Source organism: Dipodomys spectabilis, unplaced genomic scaffold (genome assembly GCF_019054845.1).
Source record: "Dipodomys spectabilis isolate Male_0828 unplaced genomic scaffold, ASM1905484v1 ptg000327l, whole genome shotgun sequence".
Taxonomy (NCBI): Eukaryota; Metazoa; Chordata; class Mammalia; order Rodentia; family Heteromyidae; genus Dipodomys; species Dipodomys spectabilis.
The window spans coordinates 1572853-1600069 of NW_024871004.1; the positions used below are offsets into that span (position 1 = coordinate 1572853).

General features: G+C 38.3%; 1 pseudogene; it reads right to left on the reverse strand.

Moving 5' to 3' along the window:
- Positions 1–24041: 24041 nt before the first annotated feature.
- On the reverse strand, positions 24042–24387 carry LOC122128260 (annotated as a pseudogene).
- Between the last annotated feature and the right edge of the window lie 2830 nt (positions 24388–27217).

A 27217-nucleotide genomic window follows, 5' to 3' on the forward strand; every position in this document is an offset into this window, starting at 1 on the left:
TGTCATGAGCTTTTTGTTCACTGCTAGCCCTGTATCACTGGGTCTACAATTCCACTTCTGGATTTTTTTGGTAGTTATTTGGACATAAGTAGCTCAAGGCCATACTGCCCAAGCTGGTTTTAAACCAACATCCTCAGATCTCAGCCTCCTCAGCAGATAGAATTAAAGGTATTAGCCATCAGTGCTCAGCCATCCTTCTTTTGTTTAGGAAAAAAATCCTTTGCAGTAGTGCTTACCCTACATAATTGTTTATTCAACAACATTTTCTCCTATTATCTTTTTTTTATTGTGAAAATACCGTACAGAGGGGTTACAATTACATGGCCAAGGTAATGAGCACATTTCTTATCAAGCATTGTTGCCTCCTCCTTTGTTTCTCCTTCCCATTCCTCCTATTATCTTTAAGAATTTGTATAAAGGGTTTCCATTCCACAGCTTTGTGAGTATAGTGCATCTGGGTCACTGTAAACCTTTATTATTATCTCCATCTCCCCCAAACACACCAATCCAAATTCATCTTAATTACCTTGCATAGAATATATTACCAACAGACCTATCTTGAATGAACTGGATCTTGTGGTTCATGTCTGTTAATTCCAACAATATGAGAGTCCTAGTTAGAAGAAATATAGTCTGAAAACCATCCCTTCTCAGAAAGCATCCAGTTTATAAAAGGTGGACCAATGAGCCACTTCCAACTAGCTTGTCTATGTATGTGTGTATGTGCATGTGTATGTGTGTGTGTGTGTCCGCGTGTGTCTATGTGACATAAAAGGTAGAAAAACAGGTGTGTCCCAACTTTTCTATTTTCTTATATTTTCAATATTTTTTTCTAAGCCTCTGCAGTCAAGCAAAGGGATGAACAGTGTGAGCAGACAACATTTGAAGTGTAATTTCACTGTCTTCATCTTGTAAATATACTCATGGTCAGGACAAAATGGCCCTGTTTGAACAAAATAAATACTAGAATTGTGGAAGTCCTAGGACACCTGAAATGAGACTCTGAATGAAGCCTCTATTTCTCAGAGGGAAAAGATTTCTTCAGGACAGCACAAAGGGCTCATGTTTTTATTCCTAGCTTTTCTGGAAACCAAGACAGAGACTCTCCTTTGAAGCCAGCCCTGGCAGGAAAGTCAGTAGAAATATCTCCAAGTAACCATGAAGTGTTGCTGGGGCTCAAATGGTAGACCGATAGCAATGGTTAAAAGAAGATAAAAGGTCAAGGATGGCACTCATGTCTGGAGTACAAAACCCCAGAAAAGCACACAAAATTCATGTAAGTGCTTTTAATTTAAGCAAACAGTTCAGGCCTTATCAAGAATGACTGGGTTATATAGGATTTGGAGTCCTGGTCTTGGTTTACTAATTAAGCACTTCCTGGGGGAAATACAGACATATTACCAAATGCCTACAGCACATATTTAATTTTACTATATACTGGCATGTAGCATGGCTGTAGGAATTCTAAACTTAGGTCAACTTTTGTGTGTCTATGTAAATGAAGACAATATATTAGTGGATTTATTCCAACAGTCTACAAAAAATATCAGAGCCTTTGTTTACATCATTTTGTAAACGATTTAAGAGTTTGTTTTTGTAAAAGCCATTTTTCTTGAGCCCTACTTCTAAAAGAATAATTGTTTCACTAGATATTATACATTCTTCTTTTGAATACTGTTTATCCCTCCATCCCTCTCTTCCTTCATTCCTTTATTCTCAGGGTCTGGGACTGTCCCCCACCATCTTTACTAAGGCTAGTCCTCTGACTTCAGGTACAACTCAGAACTAAATATCTTAGTGTTGAACAGAACCTTTCCAATCATAAGATTTGTAGCTTTTTACATTATCCTTTAAGGTAAAGGGGCAATGGAAACTTTCTAAAATGTTGAAAAATATTGTGCAGTCTGAGCTGAGGACCACAGTTCAAAATCAACATTGCAGTAAAGTCAGGCAATACTTCAGACTTTACCTTTAATTACTAAACAGGCAAAACTGGAGCTGGGCCTTCAAAAGTAGAATACCATCACTGACTGAAAAACCTCAAGAAAAATTGCAAGATTCTTCACCCACTACCTGGGGGGGGAGGCGGGGAGGGATGCCAAGGAAGCAAAAATTAAATATTTTGCAAATCTGGTTTACTTTGAATTAGTGAGGTATCATGTGTGTGTGTGTGTGTGTGTGTGTGTGTGTGTGTGTGTGTGTGTGTGTGTGTGTATGTATTTCTAGTTACATAGGCCGAAGAAAAAGGAGTGTAATCTCTGAAACATCCCTTGAGATTTATAATTTTACCTAGTTTGCAAAAAGGTCTAAGTAAATAAAAACATTTGGGGGCTATGGGTAATGCTCCAATTTAAGGCATCTTTATATCAAGTGCAAAGCTACAAATTCATCATCAATAGTGTCACCTAGGTGCTATAAAGAAAACAAACTGAAAAGTAGTTCAGAGAGAACTCATACTACAACAGTGAGAAACTTAAATATATAGCATGTCATGGGTACAATCACAATAAGTAAGTGAAAAGAAAAGGTTTCTTTCACTTATCATTACTTAGCCTAACAAATCCCATTGTGTTCAAAATAAGGGCAGAAATGTTTCTCTTAGAGCTAGTTTATGGACAGGTGAAATGTACAGCAGAAAATTTATAAGGGACAGCAGAGGAAGTGAGTGTCCTCTCAGTCAGGCCCCTGCACAGGGCTATTGAAAGTGAACTAAAATCACTTGTAAGATTACATTTTGAATTGTAGGGAAAACACTGAGTAATTTAAATAAGCAGACTTTTTATGTTAAAAGAAGAAAGAATAGTCCGGTCTATAGTATTCAATACCCAAAAGTGAAAAGGAAGAAGGTAGAAAATGGAATGACATGAAGTATTCAGTTACAGGTAGATAAGGAAAAAAGGTATTGAGTGAAAGAAACATAGAGGAACAAAGACAAATATGAAGAAATCAGATTATTTTTAAAGTTTTGGTTGTAGGGTTTGAACTCAGGACCTGTTTGAACACAGGTATGTGACAGGACTATGTAGGGGAACTGAAGTCTGTGAACCATCCCTTCTCAGGAATCATCCAGTTCATAAAAGATGGGAGAATATGGCACTTCCAACTGGTGTGTGTGTGTGTCTGTCTGTCTGTCTCTTTGTCTTATCTGTATGTCTATGTGCTATAAAAGTTGAAAAGCCAATTTTATGGGTGCTTTTCAATCACCTTATTCTTTTCTAGTCCTCTGTAGACAGGCAAAGGAGTGAGCAGTGTGAGGGGAGGGGCTAAGCGAGCAACCTAGCCAGCTCTAGGAATTTAAGTTAACTGCAGTCATGGCCAGGATTTAATAGCCTAGGTATTCTGAGATTGCTTTTTGTCAGTCATGGGGCCTGAAATCTGGGCCTGGGCACTGTCCTTCAATTTTTCAGCTCAGGGCTAGCGCTCTACCACTTTAGCCGCAGCACCACTTCCAGCTTTTTTTTCTCTGCTTACATGGTGCTGAGGAATTGAACCCACGGCCTCATGCATGCAAGGCAAGCACTCTACCACTGAGCCCTCCCTGAGCTTTTTGAAGCATGGCATTTGCCACTTTGAGCCACAGAGCCCCTTCCAGTTTTCTGATAATTAATTGGTGATTAGTCTCACTGACTGTCCAGGCTAACTTTAAGCCACAATTCTGACATCTCAGCCTTCTGAGAAACTAGGATTACAGGTATGAGCCACTGATACCTGGGTAAAAGCCAGTTTTGTGTATTATTTCTACTAAACCAAATATATCAGTAATCAGTTCATTTTAAATCAGTAACCAGTTCATTTTAATCATGAGCTATAACATCAAAATATACCTTTGAAAATTTCAAGTTCATATTGTTAAGCATGTATCACTATTATGTTTATATATTCACAAGGTAGTTTCTTTTTTTGGGGGGGGGGTCCAGTCATGGGGCCTGAACTCTGGGCCTGGGTGCTGTCCCTCAGCTCTTCAGCTCAAGGCTAGCGCTCTACCACTTGAGCCACAGTGCCACTTCTGGCTTTTTTCTTTTTGCTTATGTGGTGCTAAGGAATCAAACCCAGAGTCTCAGGCATGCAAGGCAAGTGCTCTACCACTGAGCCACCCACCCAGCCCCAAGGCCAGTTTCTTAATGTTTGTAGTAGTTAAGGTTCAAACCGTGGGCCTCACACATGTAGAGCACATGCTTTACTCCTGAGCCACCATCCCCCATCTCTCGAGTAGTAGACAGTAACATTTTTAATATGGTTGAACAATTTTGTGTGCATTTGTGTGGCCTGCAGGTGAATTCAAGGCTTGAGGGCTTTCTGAACTGTTTTTCCTCAAGGCTAATGCTCTAGCCCTTGTGCCACAACTCAGCTTCTACCTTGTTTTATAAACTCAGATTTTGTGCTTGTTGAATTTCCTTGATCAGAGCTCTCTACTTCTTATCCCATGCCCACAACTCAGCTTTTTTGGTGGCTAATTGGAGCTAGTCTTGTAGGCTTTTCTGTCTCAGGTGGCTCTATTCCTTGGTCTTCACATCTCAGTTCATGAATATCTAGACTTAGAGGCAAACACCACCTTTGGCTGTTTCTTTACTTGTGTCTGTTGCAGCATAAAACAAGATGAAATTTCAAATGCTCAGCTTTACAAAAATATTTCTACTTCTATGTGGACCAGTATGTATATATAAAGAGGATACTAAGCACATTCCCTGGCTCACCATTGCTATGAACATTCTTTACAATAACCTAGCAGTATTTTATCTATGTGCACATGTATGCATGCATGTTTGAATGTGTGGATATATACAAACATCCATATATGCACACAAACAGAAACTTAGTTTGGAGGCAGGATCTTAGTATATAGCTTGGGTTGCTCTCAAACTAGCAAACTTCCTGACTTCACCTCTTCAACTGTTATTTGAAATGAGTTCACTGCCATCCTCAAATGAATAGTGACTTAATGAAATACCCCCACAACCCTATTACATCTAAGAGCAATTCTTTTTTTTTTTTAATTTTTGAGTCCGGTCGTGGGGACTGAACTCTGGGCTTGGGTGCTGTCCCTCAGCTCTTCAGCTCAAGGCTAGCGCTCTACCACTTGAGCCACAGTGCCACTTCCGGCTTTTTTCTTTTTGCTTATGTGGTGCTGAGGAATCGAACCCAGAGCCTCAGACATGCAAGGCAAGCGCTCTACCACTGAGCCACCTTCCCAACCCCTAGGAACAATTCTTAAAAGTGCATTTTGCCAGATACTGGTGGCACACACCTATAATCCTACTCAGGAGGCTGAGATCTGAGGATCATGGTTCAAAGCCAGCCAACACAGAAAACTCTGTAAGACATCCTATTTCCAATAAACCACCAGAAAATCAGAAGTGGCATTGTGGCTCAAGTGGTAGAGCAATAGCCTTGAGCTTAAGAGCTGCAGGACAGGGCTCAGGTCCAGAGTTCAAGCCCCACAACTGACACATGTGTGCATTTTGCACATGTATACACTCTATGTTAATTTCTATACATCACAAATACCAACTTTAAGGCTTGAACTCATTGCCTCAGGGCTGTTCCTGAGCTTCTTTTCCCAAGGGAACCAGTTAAGCCACATCTCTAATTCTACTTCCCACATTTGTGGTGATTATTTGGGGATAAGAATCTTATGGAATTCTATTCTGAGGCTGGTTTCAAGGCTCAATCCTCAGACATCAGGTTTATAGTCATGAGTCTCCTGTGATCAGCAGCTTTAAATATTTTTACTTACATGTGTTAGGTTATTTCTGGTACTTAGGATGGGTGTGCATTGCCCTTCACATAGACTATGAGAGTTCCCATGGTGTTATTACACTGCATACAGCTGACATGCTGCTCATCATCTGATTTTAAAAATGAGAAATAGTATTTTACTGATGTTCCAATCTCAAGAAGCTATTAAATTTAGCTCATTGTAAATCATGTGCACATAGCAGAACCCATGTATACATTGTTTATTTATTCAGTCAATAAACATTCTCAGTCTCTTAGAAAGTGAGATGGTTATTTTTCTTTCTGTTTCTCTCTTTTGCTTCTTCTGTGTGTATGTCTGTGTTGTGTGCCAGGAATGGGACTTGAACGCATGGCTTGGTCACTGTCCACCCTCAGCTTTTTCCATTCAAGGCTGGCACTCTACCAAGTGACCCACAGACTCTACTTCCAACTTTTCATTGGGTAATTGGAGATAACTATCTGTCATTCTTGCGTTGACTGGCTTTGAACTGTGATCCTCAGATCTCGTCAACAGGTGTGAGTCACCAACCTGAGGGATGATTTATTCTTTTCTTGATCAATCCTGGGCTTTGGGGTGTTGTCCCTAAGCTGTCTTACTCAAGTAGTTTACCATTTTGAGCCACAGTTCCAATTCTGGATTTCTTCTGGTTCACTGGAGATGAGTTTCCTGTTCAGGCTCATTTATTTCTGTGATCCTTTGATCTCTCGCTTGTTGAGTAGCTTGGATTCTAGGCACAAGTAATACTCTTTACTTTTTTGCTTTTTGTTATTTTTGGACCTGAGAAATGACATCTACTTAATTTCTTTCTTTTGTAAACCAACTTATTGCTTGCATAGTAAATTACAATCAAGGTCTGCCCCAAGACATGGAGGTATGCTCACACCATTTAGTTGTAAAAACAAGATCTTGTTCCAGTTTTTTCTAGGCTGAATTTACTCCAGATTCCTGATTGAGTGTGCATAGGGCACATGTACCGCAAAAGTGCCATGAAACTCCTGGGGTTCTAGAGCTATGATTGAATTGAAAAGCTCAGACATCCTGTCTCTTCCACCCACACTGAACATTAGTAGCTCTCCAGAGCCCTCATCTCAAATGGCCTAGCCTGCCAGTGTGGCTCAAGAAGTTCTGCAGGGAGGACATGGAGATGTTGGTTCCATAGGAAATGAATGAGCTGGGAGCACTGGCTCATGGAGAGCAGGATGGCTCACTGGCATCTTTATAACCCAACCCCACACTCAGCATTGCATATGAACCTATCAGAGAGTAGCTTCTGATGGGATTTCTGAGCCACAGCAATTACATCTTGTTTGGATGTTGCACTCCAGATTAATTCAAACAGTGGATTTAACCAAAAGTGATAGGATTAAAGGGGTGACCCACACAGCCCAGCTTCTTTTTGAAATGTGAAGGATACACCAAAGACTTTCCTTGCACACCTTAACCCCTCCAGACCTGTCCACAAATGCTCCACTTCCCTGAGCCTGAAAAGGATTCAAAAAGATCACCCGAAGAATACATATAGAGCTCCGAAGACTACACATAGAGCTCTGCTATAACCAAGCAATCCCACTTTTGGGCATTTTCTCAAAGAATCACAAACAAGGCTATACTAAAGCTCCCAGCACAACTATGTTTATTGCGGCATTATCCACCATAGCTAAGATATAGAACCAACCCAGACGCCCCTCAGTAGATGAATGGATGAAGACAATATGGTGTGTGTGTGTGTGTGCGTTTGTATATATATGGAGTTCCAGGCCTCCATCAGAGCAGAAACACTCAAAAGCTATGTACATATGAACAGATAAGAAGATGCTAAGTGAAATGAGCCCCAAGACATGGATACAGCTTTTCTTTTTTTAACAAAGTTTTTCTTTGTTATACTGTGATTTTTTTTTTGCATGTTCTTCCCCCTATAGTATATCCCCTGTTGTCACTGTATTAGGTTTTGGTATCCTGCATCTTGTATATACATTTATCTAATTTGGGGAGAGGAAGTGGAATAACAAAATGTAGAAGAAACAAAGACACATTATGTCCCATTGCAACGAAGATACTCACAGACAGTATGTTGGAAATGAACTTGACAACTACAAGGTGTGGGTGGGAAGGGATAGTAGGAGATAAAGAAAGGAGTGGGTAATGATGTTCAACAATAAATGTGTTCATTACCTTACACATGTAACTATAACTTCTCTGTGCTGCACTTTTACAATACAATAAAATTAAAATGAGAAGAAGAGCACCCAGCCCAGTCTTGATATAGTCAGAGAAACAGCTGTTTACCAGAGAACCAAATAAACATAGTAAGAATGAGAAGGCTCAGGCCATAGAAAGGTGGGTAACATGGCAGGAATTGCCAATACTCAAGGACTTAACTCCCAATTAAATGAAATAGATTGATTAGTTGAATCAAAAAACAAGACCCATCTATCTGTCTTCAAGAGGCACACTTTGCCAACAGAAACAAGTATCCTGAATGTGAATGGGTAGAATAAATTCTATCAAGGAAATAGTCCCCCTAAGCAGGCCAGAATAGCAATATTAATATCAGATAGAATATATTTCAAATTATAATTAGTAACAAGACACTAAGAAGGCCATGACATACTAATAAATGGACCTTTCCTATGGGAGGCTAAAACAATCTTAAATACCTATACCCCAAATGAATATCCCCTTCATCAAACAGATACTACTTACCCCGTAATAAACACAGATCCAAACACATTGATTTTTGGTGACTTTAACAGACCAACGTCACCTATAGAACAACCCAGCAAAAATTAATCAGAGAAAACTTAGTATTAAAGAACTGCATTGACCAACTAGACTTCACAGATATCTACAGAATATCTCACCCAGCAGCATAAGAATATACATTCTTCTCAGGAACAGATGACATGATCTTGCATTGAAAGAAACTCAGATTCCTCTCCCAACTTACTTGAGCTAATTGGAAACTGGCAAAGCAGCAGGCTATAATAGTAACACAAAAAATTCAGCAACTTTCCTGTGTGCCAACAATGAGAACAGTAAGCCTGAAATCAGTAAAGCAACCCCATTTGTAATTGCCTCATAAAAACAAAAGCTAAGAATTAACTTAATTAGATGTGAAGGACCTCTATAATGAAAACTTTTAAAACCTGAAGGGAAATTAAAGCACACTGAAAGAAATGAAAAAACTTATGCCTCTGGATTGGGAGGATCATCATCATGAAAATGGCAATACTACACAAAGCTCTTTACAAATTCAACACAATACCCTTCAAAATCTCAACAATATTTTTTAATTACATGATAGAAATTATCCCAAATGCATATGGAATTACTGGAGATGTTGAATAGCAAAAGCAGTCCATAGAGGGAAAAACAGTGCTGGAAGAATATCAATACCAAGCCTCAAACTCTCTAACAAAGACATACTACTACTACTACTAGTAGTAATGGAACCCACAGACCTGTGGGTAGCCTCCAAATATTTGATAAAGGAGACAAAAATCTCAACATACAAGAAACCAATGATGCTGGCACAATTAGCTATACATGCAGAAAACAATTAAATCCTTCCATATCACCCTGCACCAGATTAGCAACAATTAGATCAAATGGATGACCAGATACCCTGAATATATTACAGGAAGGGATAGGGAAAACACTAAGTCTCCGTGGCACAGGACAAAACTTCCTAAAGATCCAGAATTGAAACAAATCAAAGGAAAACCATAAAAATGGGATTGCATAAAACAAGCTTTTCTGCATACCAAAGAACCTTGCTACATGTAGACATGTGACTTCTGGCTAAATGTTTTTCTATATTTGTTATACTCCATTGTTTCTCTGCTGTATGTGTTCTCAGATGCAGTGAAGACTGACTTCTGCTTTAGTAATTACACATTTGTTAAGTTCTATTTTCTACTGTGCGTCAGTTCTCTAATGAATAGGAATGCCATCCAGCTGACTTTCTACATTTGCACTCTTCAAAATGACAGCCTGCTTTCTTGAAGGATTTTCCACATCTGTTACATTCATATGATCTCTGCTGTGTTTTCTGATACAAACTTAGTTTTGTGAAACTCTTGTTTTGCAACTTTCCACATTTGTTACTTTTGTAACAGTTCTCTCTTGTGGGTGTCCAATGATAAAGCCTGAGCGGTGTCTTCTGGGTGAAAGACTGCACACTGGGCTACACTCTTAAGGCTTCTCTCCTGTGTGGGTTCTTTGATGCAAACTGAGTTTTGTTTCAGGTGAGAAATTTTCCACATATATTACATTCAAAAGGTTTCACATGAGTTGCTAAAGTGTGAATGCTACGTGAAGGATTTGCACATATACTACATCCCTAAGGTTTCTAATCTATGTAAATTGTTATGCCTGCTGAGGTGTGAACTCCGTTTGAAGGTCTTTCCCATATGTTGCTTTCATAAGGTTTCTCTACTGTGTGTTCTCTGATACAAAGTGAGTTATGAATTCTGTCTGAAAGTCTGTCCAGTCTTTTACTTTCATAGGGTTTCTCATGAGTGTGTCCTCACATGAGTATTAAAGATTGACTTCTGGGTAAAGGGCTTTTCACAATTCTTACATTCACAGGGTTTCTCTCGCATGTGACTTCTCTGATGTTTAGTAAGGTCTGCCTTGTAGGTGACTTTCTACCTGTTGCATTCATAAGGTTTCTCTCCTGTGTAAAATATGATGTGAAGTGACATGTGACTGCTGCATGAAAGACTTTCCACACCTGTTGCATTCATGTTGCTCTTTGGTGTATATTCTGATGTGAAGTGAGGGGGGTCTTCTGTCTGAACAACTTCCCACATTTGTTACATTCATAAGGTTTCTCTCCTGTGTGTATTCTCTGATGCAAAATGAGGGGTGATTTCCGTACAAAAGCCTTTCCACATTTGTCACATTCATAATGTTTCTCCCCAGTGTGTCTTCTTTGACGTAAAGTAAGGTTTTCTTTCTGTCCAAAAGATTTTCCACATTTGTTACATTTATAAGGTTTCTCTCCTGTGTGTATAGTGTGATGAACAGCAAGTTGTGACTTCCAGGTGAAACACTGTCCACATTCCTTACACTCATAAGGTTTATCTCCTGTGTGAGTTCTCTGATGCAAAGTAAGGTGTATCTTCTGTCTGAACGACCTTCCACATTTGATACACTCATAAGGTTTCTCTCCTGTGTGTTCTCTGATGCAAAAGAAATCTTGACTTCTGTCTGAATAACTTCCCACATTGTTACATTCATTACGTTTCTCTCCTGTGTGTATTCTCTGATGCAAAATGAAGGGTGACTTCCGCACGAAAGTCTTTCCACATTTATCCACATTTATCACAAAAAGTTTCTCCTCTGTGTGTCTTCTCTGATGTAAAACAAGGCTATTTTTCTGTCTGAAAGACTTTCCACATTCCTTACACTCATAAGGTTTCTCTCCTGTGTGAGTCCTCTGATGCAAAGTGAGATGTGTCTTCTGTCTGAACAACTTTCCACATTTGATACATTCATAAGGTTTCTCTCCTGTGTGTATTCTCTGATGCAAAAGGAGTTGTGACTTCTTTTTGAATGACTTTCCGCATTTGTTACATTCATTACGTTTCTCTTTTGGGTGATTTCTATGGGTGGAAAATTGCCTATATTCCTCATATTCATAGAGTTTTTCTTCTGTTGGTGTTTGAGGCTGTAAATTCAGGTTTGACATCTGAGAGGTAAATTTTTCACACTGGATATACTCATTGGAATTCTCTGGATATTTGCTCTGAGGCTTCATTAGGTCTATTTCCTGACTGAAAGATTTGTCACATGTACCACATGTGCAATGTTTCTCTCTTGTGTATCTTTTCTCATGTGTAGTGGCTGTAGGTCTTAAGTTGAACAGTTTTCCACATGGACTACATTCAGGAGTTTTTCTTCTTCCCTAAAGTATTTTCGGAAAAAGAGCAGAATATGCTCTCTGAGTATAATGCTTTTCCTTCTCCACCATATTCAAAATATGACAGCTCATTAGGACTCACATCATTTTGGCTAAAATGCTCAGAGTATCTGAGGGGACACACCAGGCCTATATGCAGCATGTATCTTATCAGGCTCATTATAAGAAGGCATGTACTGAGACTCAATGAAATCCTCAGTCCTCATCTCTAGGGAGTCCTCATTTTTCCTACCCAACTCTGGTTTATGTTTTGAGCTCACATGAAAAGTTACTAAACTCACTCCTTCCTCCACTGTATTACTATTTGTGACTAAGACTTCACATATTCACATCCTCCATTTCTTGGATATCTAAAATAAGTCACAGAATAAAAGACAAAACACAAATGAGATCCAAAGATTCCTTACTGTAAAGGTAAAGACATTTTTTTTCTCATTCTAATTATTACATATTTTAAAATATCCGAGTAGGAATTGATTGGTGATAAATATATGCTTTTCTCCATAATATCTTAAATAAGAAAGTAATACTATGTTTTACAATGGAAAAGAATGTTTGTGTTTCAATTTTCTTCTTTTTAAAACAGAGGAAATATTTCCTCAAATTACTTACCCATGTACTGTCAGAGTAGTAAGCTGTGTACGAACTATACCCTTTAGTATTCTTGGGGTTGTTTTTCTCAATTTTTATTTTGTTTGGTCATAAGGGAATAGTTGTTTTTTATTTCCTTGAAATAATTTATATATTTTGTTTTATTGTTTCTCAACCATTAGCTGAGGAACAAAAATATTTTCCATTATCAGAAACCATAATATTGTTTATATATCACTTTGCCTATCAAGTAAGCAGGAATTGTTCCTAGAAGTAAGGTTTTCCACCTACATCTCTTAAATTCTAACTTCTTACTAAGAATTATGAGGTATCTATGGGAATTTTAAATTTTCTTTGTCTTCACTGTGGATCAAAGTCTTTTTAAAATTCCTTTTCTGATATTCCTGCCTATCAGAACCATGGAAGAACAAAGATTCTTCAGCTCATCAGCCAAATAATCATCCTCTCTAGATTAAAAGCTGCAGTTCTGAATCCCAGTGTATGTCTTCCAGCACTGATGATCTATTTTACTCATCAGGAGAACAGGCCTGGGGTACTCCTTATTTCTTCATACCTACATAGTCCTAGTTTCAAAGAAAATAAAATCTTATTTTCTACATTTCTTGTTTAGGTTTACTGTTTCAGAATGATTTCCACAAAGACAAAGAGAATTGCAAACTATCTCTATAGCCACAACAAATTCAGTTTGTGTCCACATGAATTCTTGACTTACTAGTCTTTAAGACAAAGAATCATCTATTTCTTTGACACACAGGACTTAGAACTGGGAAGATTATTGCTCAGAACAGTGCAAGATGAATCTACCAACAGGGCTCTGGCAAAAACATCACTACACAAGATGCTTTAACTCACTTGTGAAATTTTTGCTTGAGGCTTCTCTTATACTTGGTTCTACTGCTTGTTCCAGTTTGACAATCAAGTTAGGTTTAGGAACACAGTGCCCTGTTAATAAGAAATAGTGAAGAATTATTGATCGTGCTGGGTCATCTTTGCTGTAAGATTTGACAGTCTATTCACAAGGTTGCTCGTAAATCTTGTTATTTCTCAATGACTCCATGGTTGGCTTTCCCCCAGCTTTGGATTTATTTTTTGGGTTGTGTGGTTTGAAATCAGCTATTTTGCTCAAGGCTAGCATTCTACCAGTTAGAGTACCAGCCCCTCTTTCACTTTTTGCGTGGTTAATTGAAAATGAGTGTCATGGGGTCTTTTCTGCCATTTCTGGCTTCAAATCAAAATCCTCAGTTCAGCTTCCTGAGTAGCTAGGATAACAGGCCAGCTCCATTGTACCTAATTGCCAGTTTTGAATTATAAATACCCATTTTAAATCTGTGGCTTCCAGATCATCTTTCCAACAGTGATATACATTATATTCTAGATTGTATAACCATTTACAATAATATGCTCAAGCTTGGGAAGACAGTCTTCTGGAATGCTACATCTAAATAACATAAATATTCATATATCTACTAAAAACAAAGCACCTGACCTTACAAGTTAATGTGACTTTTGCTCACCCAAGGACACAATGTTATGGTAGATCTCCAGAATTACATCTCTATACAGGGTCCTCTGAGCAATGTCCAGGTACTGTCACTCCTCCCAGCTGAAGTCCACAGCCACATCATCAAATAACACTAGCTTCTGTAAGGACACATTTCTGTCAAGTAATTAGTACTGAGTCATGAGAACACGAAGGCTGGAATTTCATTCGTCTACAGGTATGCATTTTATCTTATATAAAAATGTTTGGATCTTGCTGTGTTATCTATACAGTGGGAGAAAGAATGATAAAAGTAGAAATGTTTGCCACTGTATTAACTTGGTAATTAAAAAACAAGGTTTCTTGCTGGGAAGGTGGCTCAGTACGAGAGTGCTTGCCTTGCATGCATGAGACTCTGGGTTTGATTCCTTAGCACCACATAAGCAGAAAAAGCCAGAAGTGGCTCTGTGGATTAAGTGGTAGCGTGCTAGTCTTGAGCTGAAGAGCTCAGGGACAGCACCCATGCCCAGAGTTCAACCTCACAGACAACAACAACAAAAAAATAGTTTCCCTAATACATCAGAACACATTTCTAAGGTGATAATAATCTGGCATGACCACATTAAGTCTAGGTAGTAAAAGAGTATGTTTAGCATATTTTGATAAAATTTCCTATGTATCAGTGTGATAATGAAGTAAACAAGAAACTTTTCTTGCATTTTCATGTTCTGTCTCACTTAAAAAGTGCTCTCACAGGGGGTTCCGGGAAGATGGCAGAGGAGAAGCTGGAATCTGAACAAGCTCTCGCATAGAAAGCAGTTTTAGAGTTCCAGTGAACAGTCCTAAGCCAGAGAATCACACCAAGTGTGCCATCACAGGACAGAGAGTTAAGCAAGAGAGGGGAAGCCAAGGCAAGGAAACACATCTGAGTGCTTGCCAGCAGCCGCCACAGCGGCGGCAGTATCGCGGCGGCGACCACAGGGCACCCAAACCTGAGCCACAGAGAGTCCGGGACGAAGGAGCCAGACACAGCGGGCGAGCGGATTCTACTCAACACCAGCAAGAACCGACAAGGAGTGGACATCTTCATCCTGCAGTTTGCAGACCAGAGACGACCCAGGATCCAAGACTCGGCATGAGTAGAAGCCCGACTTCCTCACTCCTTCTCAGGAAGCAGAGGAGGGAAGGCCACCCCTCCCCCCCCCCAGCACCGGTGATCTCCACCTTGGATACCGACAAAGCTCGGAGGAGCTGCCAGGTCCAACTCAGGCCTTGGAATAAAACGAGTAATTTAGAAGGTCACAAGAACTTAACGGCGAAGTGACCTGCCAGACTCAGCTCCATCCAGGGAAGAGTCACCCAGCTCAGGCGCCAGCCATTGGAGTGGCTCTCCTCACTGGGTAACCAGAGCCAGAGGCTGCCCCTCCCTCTAGCAGCCTCAACAATCAATTGAAAAACAGAAACCCTGAGAATGGCTCCAGGCTGGGCTCTGTGAGTTTTTTCACAAAATAGCCCCAGGGAAAAGCTACTGTTTGCTGAAAGGCCTCAACTCTACCCAGAACCTAGCCTCATCACTGCATCCCCCTCTTTTGTGATTCTCAAAGCAGATCACCCTCCCATTAAACTAACCTGGGAGGGGGATCTCAAAATCTTGGGTAAAGCAGAGCATTTTTCTGCCTGTTCGAACAAACTGACTAAAGAAACCAATCAAGCCACAGGACCTCAAGCTGACCAGAGACTCCAACAAGAGGCTGGTGACAGACAAAAGGGAGATACAGGATTCTTCCCACCCCTCCCAAAAAAATCAAAAAAAAAATCAAATAACTTTTTTTTTCTTTTTTTTTCTTCTTCTTTTCTTTTGTTTAGTACCTTATATATATAAAAAATTTTTCCTTTTCTAAAACTCTTATTAATCTTTAATTTTTGAAAAAATAATTGTTTTCCAGTAACTTTTTTTTTTCTCCTCTTATAATTTTTATTTTAGGAATACGTGAATGTGCGTTTTCCTTTCTTTTCTTGTCTTCTTTCTCTTTTTCTTTCTTTCTTAAATATCTTTTTGTTTTTTGTCTAGCTCTACTGAACTTCTGATCTTTTTTTCTCCCTTTCTTATCCTTTTCACCTTTTCCTCTCTTTTGTTCTTCTTTATGTGACTTAATTCTTGTCCTGCACATCCTCAGATAAACCCGTAGTTAAATAGTAGACCCTATCCCCTATTGTGTACACACTTAATCCACAAATTTATTACTCAATTCATAACCTCTGAGACTTAAATTCCTTAATAGCAGTACTACCTCTTTATACCTATCTGAGACTTAAATTCCTTAATAGCAGTACTACCTCTTTATACCTATATAATAATTTAAGCATTTTTTTAAGTTTTTCACATCTCCTCTAGGTCCCTCCCCTTCTCTCAATATATTCACATTCCTCTCTAAATAGATGGTCTTTTATTCTCCTAATAATATTAATTTTTTCGTTTCTATCTTTTTTCTGGTCTCTTTTCATTTCCCTTTCCATTTCTTCTTTTTTTCTCTCTCTCTACTTGCATCCTACCCAACCTATTTCCTCCATTGAGATTAGGACATAGTTAACTATCCCTGTGCCTCCCCACATCAATCTATTCCTATTTTTTACCCACATCTCTCCCTAACCCTAATAATTTCTGGTTTCCCAAATTCTTCCCTGCGGTTCGAAACCCATTAACATATAGTTGTTTGATATTGAATAGATGTATCTGTAGAACTACATTGTATCTGTAGACTATTGACTGTACAAATGCAAACTTTGGTTGATGGTTGCCTTAAGATAGTGTTCTAGCACAAAACTGGTGCTTTTTTCATCTAAAATGGGCAGAGTAAGCCGGAAAAACACAAGAAAAATGGCAAATCCGGGTATCTTAATTCCCAATCTTGATAATCAGGGGTCAGAACAGATAATGAATAATTCAGAGGAGAGTCCCCAAATAGCTCTACAAAGACTGCTGGCAAACATGATAAATGAGAAGTTTGACAACTTACAAAGGACTCTGTATGAGCGTGATAGGGAGAGAGAGGAGGCATCCCATAAGCTTATACAGGAATATCATAAGCGTGAGGAAGCTACTCAAAAACTGATACAGGATTTGTGTGAACAACTTGAGAATACTCAAAGAGAAAGGGAGGAATGACGTGAGCAGGCTGAGAACACTCAAAGAGAACTGTAGGAATCCCACGAACGGGAGGTAGTGAATCAAAGAGTAATACAGGAATTGAGAGACCACGTAGAGAATACACAAAGATCACTAAAGGCATTCATGGAATCCATTAACAAAGAGCTGAAGGAAGTCAGGGAGACCACAAAGGGAATGCTGAATGGAACCCAACAGAAGGAATGGGAGTCCAAAGAAACCATAACCAATTAACTAAGTGATTTGAGAACAAACACTGAACACCAAATTAAGGAAGTAAAGAAATTCATACAAGACCTAAAACAGAGCTTCAAGAAAGAACTTGAAGCCATCAAAGCTGACCAAATATAAGGAAAAGAGATATAAAACAAAGTAGAGAGCCTTGACAGCAGGTTAGACCATGCAGAAGATCGAATCTCACAGATTGAAGACAGCCTAGATATTGTACAGAAAGAACATACAACCATTCAAGACAAGTCCAAGAAATATGATAGTTCTATCCAAAACCTGGAAGACACCATCAGAAGGCCTAATCTAAGGATAATGGGTGTAGAGGAGCACCTAGAAACAGAAGTTAATGGTCTAGGATATTTGTTTAACAGGATCCTAGCAGAGAATTTCCCAAACATACAAAAATATAGGCCTATTCAGATACAAGAAGCTTTTAGAACCCCAAATACACCAGACCAGAATAGGACATCCCACCATCACATTATAATCCACACAGGATCAACTCAGACCAAGGAAAAGATCCTTAAAGCTGTCAAATAGAAAAGGGTAATAACCTATAAAGGGAAACCAATAAGAATCACCTCAGATTTCTCAGCAGAGACAATCAAAGCAAGAAGAGCCTGGAATGATGTATGCCATGCCCTAAAAACAAACAACTATCAACCAAGAATACTGTACCCAGCAAAACTCTCCTTCATAACTGAAGGCCAAATAAAAACCTTCCATAGCAAAGAAAAATTAAAACAATACATCTCCACCAAACCAGCCCTACAAAAGATTCTTAAAGATGTCCGACACATAGAAAATCAACTAGACCACAATAAAGGTCAAGAAGCTGCACCCAAACTGAGAATCCAAGAACCATAGGAAGAACCCAGTTTTTGCAGCCCCCAAGAAAGTGGATAACATGGCGGGAACACCCAAATACCTCTCAGTCCTATCTCTTAACGTTAACGCACTGAACTCTCCAATTAAGTGACATAAATTGTCTAGTTGGATTAAAAAACAAGACCCTTCTATCTGCTGCCTGCAGGAGTCACATCTTGCCCGTAATAACAAACACATTTTCAATGTTAAAGGCTGGAACAAAATCTACCAAGCAAACGGCCCCCATAAACAGGCGGGAGTTGCAATCCTAATATCTGATAAAATAGACTTCAAATTAAAATTCGTGAAAAGAGATAAAGAAGGTCGCTACATACTAATTAAAGGATCTCCCCTTCAGGAGGATATTACAATTCTAAATATCCATTCGCCAAACAATGGAGCACCCAAATTTATCAAAGAAACACTACTTTCCCTCAAATCCCATATAGATCCAAAGACATTAATTGTTGGGGATTTTAACACACCACTCTCCCCACTAGATAGATCAACTCGGCAAAAACTCAAAATAGAAACCACAGATCTACACAGCTGCATAGATCAACTAGACTTAACAGACATCTACCGAACATTTCACCCAGCAGCATCAGAATACACGTTTTTCTCAGCAGCACATGGAACGTTTTCTAAAATAGACCACATTTTAGGCCACAAAGCAAACTTGTCTAAATTCAGAAACATTGAAGTTATACCTTGCATTCTTTCTGACCACAAGGGAATAAAATTAGAACTCAACACCAAAAGCCACCAAAGAATGTCCGGTATCACATGGAGGCTGAACAACACACTGCTGAATCATGAGTGGGTCATGGAAGAGATTAGAAAGGAAATTCAAATGTTCATGCTATTCAACAAAAATAACACACAAATTACCAGCTCCTCTGGGACACAGCAAAGGCAGTACTCAGAGGCAAGTTTATAGCTCTGAGCTCCTACATCAACAAATTGGGGAGATCTGAAACTAACAATTTAATGACACATCTAAACCTCCTTGAAAAAGAGCAGCAAGATAAACCCCAATCCAGTAGCCAGAAAGAAATAATCAAAATTAAATCAGAATTAAATGAATTAGAATCCAAAAAACTATATAATCAACAAAACAAAGAGTTGGTTCTTGGAAAAACTTAACAAAATTGACAGACCCTTAGCAAATCATATCAGAAAAAGAAGAGAACACACCCAAATTAATAAACTCAGAGATGAGAATGGAAACATCACCAGGGAAACAACCAAGATTCACAACATTATAAGGGAATACTTCTCAAAACTTTATGCTAATAAGTTTGAGAACTTGACAGAAATGGACCTTTTCCTAGCAAATACTTACATGCCAAAACTAAACCAAGATGAGTTAAACTATCTTAACAGGCCAATATCAAGCATTGAAATAGAAACAGCAATAAGAGACCTCCCAGCTAAGTAAAGTCCAGGACCAGATGGCTTTACAGCGGAATTCTACAAGGCCTTCTAAGCAGAGCTCACACCAATACTCCTCCTACTCTTCAATGAAATTGAAAGAGAAAGCTCACTACCAAACACATTCTATGAAGCCATCATAACCCTCATCCCAAAACCATGCAGGGACTCATCAAAGAAAGAGAACTATAGACCCATTTCTTTGATGAACATTGATGCAAAACTTCTCAACAAAATTTTGGCCAATCGACTTCAACAATTCATCCATAAAATCACACACCACGATCAAACAGGATTCATTTCAGGGATGCAAAGCTGGTTCAATATACGCAAATCAATTAATATTATTCATCACATCAACAGAAGCAAGAATAAGAACCACATGGTATCACAATAGATGCAGAAAAAGCATTCGACAGGATCCAACACCCCTTTATGATGAAGGTTTTGGAAAAATTAGGAATCCATGGAACATTCCTCAATACAATAAAGGCTGTATATGACAAACCTACAGCCAGCATTATACTCAATGGTGAAAAACTAAAGCCATTTCCTCTTAACTCAGGAACAAGACAAGGATGCCCACTCTCTCCACTTCTCTTCAATCTAGTATTAGAATGCCTAGCTACAGCAATAAGACAAGATGCAGACATAAAGGGGATCCAAATAGGGAAAGAAGAAATAAAACTCTCCCTCTTTGCAGATGACATGATCTTGTATTTAAAGAATCCCATAGACTCCACTTCCAAATTACTCAAGCTGATTCAAAACTTTGGCAAAGTAGCAGGTTATAAAATTAACCCCCCAAAATCAATGGCTTTTCTGTATGCCAACAATGAGAAAAGTGTGGCTGAAATTAGGAAAGCAACTCCATTTGTAATAGCCCCACAAAAAATAAAATACCTAGGAATTAACTTAACTAAAGAAGTGAAGGACCTCTATGATGAAAACTTTAAAATCTTGAAAAAGGAAATCAACACAGAACTAAAAAAAATGGCAAAACCTCCCATGCTCCTGGATTGGAAAGGTTAACATCGTGAAAATTGCAATACTTCCTAAGGCTATCTACAAATTCAACGCAATACCTATCAAAATTCCAAGCTCATTCTTCAAGGAAATAGAAGAGGCAATCCAAAAATTCATATGGAACAATAAAAGACCCCGAATAGCAAAAACGCTCCTCAACGGAAAGAACACTGCTGGAGGAATATCAATACCAAATTTCAAACTCTACTATAAAGCCATAGCAATCAAAACAGCTTGGTATTGGCATAAGAACAGACCTCAGGACCAATGGAATAGAATTGAAAACCCAGAAATGAACCTACAGACCTATAGCCATCTAATCTTCGATAAGGGAGCTAAAACAATAGAATGGAAGACAGACAGCCTCTTCAGTAAATGGTGCTGGCAAAATTGGTTAACTACATGTAGAAAACTAAAGCTAGATCCTTATATATCACCCTGCACCAGAATCAACTCCAAATGCATCAAAGACCTTGAACTCAAAGCAGACACTCTGAAAACATTACCGGATGGAATAGGAGAAACCCTAGGTCTCCTTGGCTCAGGCCGAAAATTTCTGAATAGAGACCCGGAAACACAACAAATCAAAGAAAGGTTGGACAAATGGGATTGCATAAAGTTGCAGAGCTACTGCAGGGCAAATGATATAGCTAGCAAGATCAATAGAAAGCCCACAGATTGGGAGAAGATCTTTACTAGCCATACAATGGACAAGGGTCTCATATCTAAAATATACTTGGAACTCAAAAAATTAAACCCCCCAACAACAAATCCTCAAAGAAACAACTGCCCAATAAATAAGTGGGCGAAAGACTTAAAGAAAAACTTCTCTGAAGAAGAAAGAAGAATGGCCAATAGACACATGAAGAAATGTTCAACATCCCTAGCCAGAAAAGAAATGCAAATCAAAACAACATTGAGATATCACCTCACTCCAGTTAGAACGGCAAAAATTAAGAACTCTACCAACAACAGATGCTGGAGTTGATGTGGACAGAAAGGAACCTTAGTTCATTGTTGGTGGGAAGGTAAACTTGTTCAACCACTTTGGAAAGCAGTATGGAGGTTCCTCAAAAGACTTCACATAGAACTCCCCTATGACCCAGCAATCCCACTGTTGGGCATTTACCCAAATGTTTACAAACAAGACCACACTAAAGCTACCAGCACAACTATTTTTATTGCCGCATTATTTACCATAGCTAAGATCTGGAACCAACCCAGATGCCCCTCAGTAGATGAATGGATCAAGAAAATGTGGTATATATACACAATGGAATTCTATGCCTCCACCAGAAAGAATGACATTGCCCCATTTGTTAGGAAATGGAAAAACTTGGAAAAAATTATATTAAGTGAAGTAAGCCAGGCCCAAAGAAACACAGGTCCCATGGTTTCCCTTATTTGCAATATCTAGTATATGTATGAGTCAAGCGGAAAAGGTCAGATAATGTGATGTCAAGAAAATGAACCCTTAGATATGTATTTTAATGTTTTTTCTTTCTTGCATGTGTTTCTAACACATTTATAAGATTGTCTCTTTGTTGCTTTGTATGTCCCTCCCCCACAGTATAACCCCTGCTTTCTGTACATTTGATGTCAGTATAACTTGTGGAGGAGATGGGGAAAAACCAGTTGTTTAGGGATACAGGTGGACCTGTTGCAACAATGAGAAGTACAAGTTGTCATGTCCAAAACGAGCTTTACAATGTCGTTGCCGGGGGGGGGGGGGGAAGGGGTAGGAAGGAGAAGGAGTGGGATTTTGGGGTGGGGGGAGGCTGGGAAGGGATGTGAAGGGTAAACAAAGGAGGAGGCTGCAATGCTTGGTAAGAAATGTACGCATTATCCTGCCCATGTAATTGTTAACCCCTCTGTACAGTATGTTTACAAATAAAATTAAATTAAAAACAACATAAAAAAAAGTGCTCTCACATAAGCAAGCACAACAAATTCAGGATATTATATTGAATATATACCATATTCATCAACCTACCAAAAGCAGGATTCATGTGAATGTAAAAGAGAGTTAATAGTACTCAAGAAAGTAGCTAATGAATGATTTGGAAATTTTAAGATTTGACTTAGCACATAAAAATATTTTTGTTAACTGTTTTTGTTATTAACATTTTTTATAGTAGCATTGACTTTTATTTATTCATGTTAAGTCACCTGAAATGATATCTGCTGCATTTAATGCTCATTAATGTAAATGGCTGAACAAACCCACGGATGCCCAATATCTCATGGTTATATTCAACACAGCCTCATTACAACTCCCACAACAGTACTTTATTTTGTAAACTATAATCCACTATTACTCCCTTTTCCCCTCCCCCCCCCCCAGCTTCAAATGCACATGATAAAGAGGTTTAGTTAGGGAATATACATGGAAAATAATAAAAACAGCTTTCCATTTACAAAATATATTCCCCATACTGATTAATTCAGGCAGCTAACTGGTTTATGAAACTTTATTGAAGAAAAATAAATCAATTACTAGCAGAGCTATCAATCACTTCTCCAGTAATACCTTGCATCATTTATTCAGTGCTATATTAAGCAGTGTATTGGAAGACAGTTTAACTAATAGTTCCAAGCCTCCTAAGAATTTAAATGAAAATTACAAAATGTTTGACACCCTATTTTGAAATACAAAGGGTGTTTGACTTCTAATTTCCATTCTCTGGAGAAGAACAGCTCACTTCTTTATTGACCTGTATAAAATACACCACATTTTCTGTTCTGCTGATACTATAAATTCAATATCAATTCTCCAGCCACATTAGTTAGGAGCATAAAGTACATGTAACCTCAAATCTCTAACAGTGGAAGGCTTCAACAAGAATGGATGCTGCTAGAATGTTGTTTCCTTTGATGTGACAACAGAATACAGCTCCCACCCCGTCAGGTGGCTTCTTCATCATGTTAGAGTAGTGAGGAATAGTTTGGTTTCATAATCAAGTTAAGAGTGAATATAGGATGGGTGGGGGTTGGGGGGAGGATGGGAAGGGATGGGAAGGGGAAACAAATGAGGAGGCTACAATGCTTGATAAGAAATGTACTCATCATCTTGCCCATGTAATTGTAACCCCTCTGTACAGTATTTTCCCAATAAAAAAAAGAAAAGCACAAAAAAAGAAAAAAAAGAGTGAATATAGGAAGTGGAACTGTAGCTCAAGTGGTAGAGCGCTAGCCTTAAGCTGGAGAGCTGAGGGACAGCGCTTAGGCCCAGAGTTCAAGCCCCATGACCGCCAAAAAAAAAAAAAAGTGAACATACTGGCTGTATAATACAAATGCTGAACTTTAAAAATATTTTGAGTCTTGGGCAACTGCTTTCTTGTAACTACAGTTTCTAAAAGCAGTTATTGTCTAAAGCTGGAAAAACTTAAGTCTACTCAGATGAGAATGTAAATGAATGGAGGGAGGGAGCTAAGTGAAAAATAAAATTTAAAAGAAAAGATGATGTCTGATAGGGGAGCAGCCAGATAAGAAATCAAAAAAGGAACAGTAGTTTCAAGTTCATTCCAGCTATAATGCAGGTTATTTTGACTTTTAGGTAGCATCACATGACATACTTTTTATTCTATTCCTGAGATACTCTGTTGTACTTGTCTCTGTCTGTTTTATTGTCCATGCAATCTCTAGCACTAGGAGGTCATCTAGGATCGGATCACATAGCAGTGAATAAATGGATAAACAAACTTTAGAACTGGTTAAAGCAGGAGACCACTGTGATCTTAGAATATCAAGACAAATACTGTCAATATTGTTAATATTTGGATGATAAATTCTTGTTGTAAACGCAACCTCAGGTGATTTGATGGGGTGGTCTGTAGGAAAATGAATTGTTAAAAAAATACACCTCCATGACAAGTGCTGTCATTACATAACAGAATATAACAGAACATTATTCCTTATTAATCCACTTCAACACCATACTCTGTGCTTTTCTCCTCGCTCCTCATATCAAAGGATCTGTCCCAAACTCTTGATTATCCAGGTGGCTGGGGAAAGACTATCTTCATCTTACACTGGCTTTCCCAGACACAGGCACAGAGGGGCCAGGGGCCCATGGAGCAGTGGCCTCAGCCTCCTCCAAATGCAGCAGCTGATGCTTCCCCAGGTTGAAGAAATTCTAATGATTGAAATGTGGTCATAGATACCCTGATACTTCCTTCCTCTCTAAGAACTGCTACATGAACTTTTGTGAACACTGGGTACCTCCTACAATAAGAAATTTAGGTGGCAGAGGAATAAAATGTTTCTTGACTACAATTGCATTTTATCAGTCTTTTATTGAAGGATGGAGGCAAAGGGCAAGAGCCTTATGGAACATTAAAAAATGTGACAAAAAAATTGTGAAATATGACCACAAGCACAACAGAAGATAAAAAGGATAAAAAGTGATGCTACCTAAAAACTATAGAAGGAAATTTTAAAAGTTGGAATGAAATATGGTACTAATTTGTTTTGCAGAGGCTAAAAGGAAAGTCTTTTGATTCCCATTTTGAACCCCATTACAAAGGAAGAATGGCCGACAATCATCCTACCAATCCAGCCATGCGTGACAATACCAGTGGTGAATGCTGACTAGCACACAAAAAGGAAATATATGTGTAAAGTGTTGAAAGAAAATAATCTTCAGTAGATAATCCATGGGGTAGAGGAACTCTTCAGAAAATGTAGATTGGAGATATTTAAATGGAAAGATAATTCATTAATAACACATCTGCATTTTAAGACTGTTACAAAATATTATCCTGCTTCAAAAGAATAAGATGCCAACTTGCATGTACACATAGGACAAGGTCATTAAAAGGAAATCTGTAGAACATATTTTAGGTTTTAGGTAATCTTTCTGAAATGATTCATGGAAGAAAAACTAATTTATTAAGATTCAATATACAAAAGCACAAGTGTATTATACACAGAGTATATGCACTAGGCATATGGATCAATACTTTACTTGCTTGGTAAATATGAAGGCCTGAGACCAACGAATTAATTCTACCAAAAGAAAGTAAAAAGGCAATAAAGTTAGGGTTGGGAACATGGCTTATAAAGAGTGCTTGCTTAGCATGCATGAAGTAATGGTTTTGATTCCTCAGTACCACATGAACAAAAAAAGCTGAATGTGGAACTGTGGCTCAAGCAGTGAAGGCTAGACTTCAGGAAAAGAAGCTCAGAGAGAATGAATGCCCAGTCACCGAGATCAAGGAACTGTGCAAAAAAGGCCACAGAATTATAATTTCTTTTTTGTCGGTCATGGGGCTTGAACTCTGGGCCTGGGCGCTGTCCCTCAGCTCTTCAGCTCAAGGCAAGCACTCTACCACTTGAGCTACAGCGCCACTTCTAGTTTTCTAGTGGTTTATTGGAGATAGGAGTCTCATGGTCTTTCCTGCCCGGGCTGGCTTTGAACCGCAATTCTCAGATCTCAGCCTCCTGAGTAGCTAGGATTACAGGCGTGAGCCACCAGCGCCCGGCTAGAATTATAATTTTTTAATCTTCCATTACTATTGGAAAAGTAATACTCCTCTAATTTATAAACATCAGGACAAAACATTATCAGTAACATACATATCACTGGCATTATTTCAAACTAAATGCTGTTTATAAAGTATTGCAGTATTAATTTTACGAAGACCAAAACAATGAGAGTAATTCTCAAGACAAACCTCCTAGAAAAAAATGAGATATAAAGCTAGGTTATAAACACATTACAGTTAATATATATATATATACATATATATATATATATTAGTAATATTTATAATAGTTATATATATATTAGTAATATATATAATAATTAGTAATATATAAGTAACATATTTCTAAAATCTATGAGTGAAATAAACACAGGGAAATTAGCATGGATATGGGAGAAATGTACATTATCACTATGTTTACATTATCACTCCTTTGATAGGACACCAAAAGTGTTTGACACTAAACAAAATCAAATTTAGTGCATATAATTAAAACATTGTATATCAGAAGGTGTGATCAACAAGGAAAAGAAAGCATGGTATTAGTTTTTCTCTAAATAGATTACTAACCACAGTGAATTAAAAACATAAAACAACGGGGCTGGGAAGGTGGCTCAGTGGTAGAGTGCTTGACTTGTATGCCTGAGGCCCTGGGTTTGATTCCTGAGCACCATATAAGCAGAAAAAGCCGGAGGTGGTGCTGTGGCTCAAGTGGTAGAGTGCTAGCCTTGAGCTGAAGAGCTGAGGGACAGCACCCAGACCCAGAGTTCACATAAAACAAAATCCCATAATAAACCACCCCCCATGACACAAAATCTAATTTAGAAATGGAAAAAACTGAAGAGACTTTTCTAAAAAGTATACAGGTAGCTCATTAAATATAAAAATGTTCAATGTCAATAGTTATTAGAAAAATTCAAATCAAAATAAATATCTACTTCTTCATACACACTTTTAAACAAAAACAAAAATGTTTCCAATTAGACTTTGGTCTAACAACTGTTGGGAAAGATGTGAAAACAAAGTGAATTTTGATGTATTTCTGGCAGGAATGTAAAACAATCAACGATGGTATGGAGACTTCTAAAAGAACTAAATATAGAATTACATAGGAATATGGTCCAGCACTTCTATTTCTAGATTTAAACCAATGGAAGTGAAAGCAGGGATTAGAACAAATATTTGGAGAATCACTACACAACAACTACTCACAATAACCAAAAGACAGAAGCCTGGAAAGAATAGATAAATG